This window comes from Electrophorus electricus, chromosome 19 (genome assembly GCF_041902795.1).
Source record: "Electrophorus electricus isolate QZ-2024a chromosome 19, ASM4190279v1, whole genome shotgun sequence".
Classification (NCBI taxonomy): Eukaryota; Metazoa; Chordata; class Actinopteri; order Gymnotiformes; family Gymnotidae; genus Electrophorus; species Electrophorus electricus.
In genome coordinates this window covers 15,610,195-15,612,500 of record NC_137515.1, presented here as the reverse complement: position 1 = coordinate 15,612,500, position 2,306 = coordinate 15,610,195, and positions in this window count along the sequence as shown.

Below are 2,306 nucleotides of genomic sequence, written 5' to 3'. Positions count from 1 at the left end.
AAAATCCGTGAACATCCCATGTGCCATGTAGGCATAAAAGCTCCATGAAGAAACACTACTGTGGCTCTTTCATCTGGGCTGTGATGAAAGTGCTTATTGGTTGCTAAATGGTTCATTTTATGGAGGATGCTGTCCTGTTATGTTGCATCAGTGCTAGCTGCCAAATGCTCCAGTCTACCAGCCACTCAATCCACTTCTATACAGCTGGACTTTATTATAATTATTATTTATTCTACCAGTTCATTTGCATATCAACTACTTTCCAGTCCCTAAGAATACATCGGCACAATTTGCCCGGTATTTAGAAGACAAGATAGGATGACCTTTATCTACCCTCAGCACACACACACACACACACACACACACACACACACACACACACACACACACACACACACACACACAATTGAATCTTGGTCAAAAGGAAGCAGCATTGATGGTGCCCCTCATAATTATATCTGCCATATTTAGGATGGCTATCCACACTAGTGTAGCACGCAAGTGAATGCTTCATTTGCGGCGTTCCAGATGGAGAGTAAAGAGCAGTGTGTGAGTGTGTATGAGTGCGTGCAAGTATGTCTGTCTGTCTTTCTGTCCGTGAACTGTGCTGCGTAGCTGTGTGTAGGTGGACGGAAGTGCTGCCTTGCTACGGTGCATCCCGCTCCAGCACCTCTGAGCACCTAATTGACTGCGGAATATTTTTAAACTTATTGAACTTTAATCGTAGCAAAAAAGGGATTGGCTCCGAGGGGCGCCTTGTGTGGTTTTAACAAAAGAGCTCATTTCTCAGGGAGAAGAATGCGGCGGCGTAACGAGCCGTGTGCTGGTGGTGCGGCATGGGGTTGGCTCCCCTGGGAGAAGGGGGGAAAACGCTCTTCAGTTCCACAGAGCCGCCTGCAGAACTGCAGAATCAACATAGACACAGGTGCAGAACGTGCAGAAACGCCAGGCCCACACCTTCATCAGAGGGCTAGAATGCATCTCGTTTTTCTGGTTTCTTTTCCTTCTGATTCAGCGTCTCAGACGAGTGCCATCAATGGGAATTATGTTAATCCAGACAGGGCGTCGTGGCCATATTAGCAGTATCAAACGCTAACGCTGAGCAGACGTCAAAGGCTCTCCAAACACGGTTAAACACCGCGGCCTGCCTCCCTGACTGTGCACCTGTCTGTCTTTCTTCAGTCAGAGACGAGGGATTTCTGCTTACTCCTCGTGCTGTCGCTGTCTGTCTGTCTCTCTGTCTGTCTCCAGGCCTATCTGTCATTAGGGACTTCCATTCACCTGTCTGTCTGCCTGTCCCTGTCTGTCTGCCTGGCTGTCGTTTCTTGGCAGCAGGGCTCTTCTGCCTGCATGCCTCTGCATCTGTCACTGCCCGGCATGGTGTTGATGAGCCGATGTTATCCATCTCTTTATCTCCCCACTGTCTAAAGCTCGTTGCCTGAGCAACACTGGAATGTCAGCAGCATCTGCAGTTTGTTGTGATGACGGGGGTCTAGTCTGTGTCTGGGTAAGGGGTGGGACTCCTTCAGCCTGACAAATCAAACCACGAGATTAAAAACGAAACATGAGTTGTGCACAATATTCAAAAATCCACTTCAGGGAACAGCTGGATACTACCTGCATCGATTACAGGAAGATAAATTCCGCCATAAACCATTTGGGTTTCTGACAACATTACCCGAATAAGCATGTGAGCCCGGAGTTCACGCTGGTTTTGACAACAAACAGATGTTAAAAGGATGGTAGCAGCCTTAAAAGCGAGACAGTAAATTAGTGTCACTGTGCACATTTTTGTTAAATTTATCGAAAAAATTAATACTAATTTATTGAATGTCTGAACTCCTACATACGACAGCCTACATTTGTCTCTGCTGCAATTTTCACCACCTCTTCTCAAAACTCCAAAATGTGCCTGTTATTTTCAAGCAAGTAATCTTCCAGTATCTTTTTTTTTCTCATTTTGCTATTTCGGTGCCTCACATGGTTAACAGAATGCAAAGATACAATGGCCTGTCCCCACATGACCTGTCACAATTCAAGGCAAGCCTGGCCTGTACTAGTCTGGCAGGGAACCGTCCCCATTATTAGTGTAACAGTGGACTTGGCTGTGCGTGTAGGTTGGGCTTGTATGCCTGTGTATCAACAACAGCACATAATGGGTAAGACTGCAGATTGACCAGCACTGCAACGTTTAGAACCGTTAACCAATGCATTGTTGGTGAAAATCTGTATAGTCACCTGAAATCTAAGTGGCCAATTGGGAACAGTTTTAGCTCTCCTGAATATCACTTCAGCATTGTATGCAT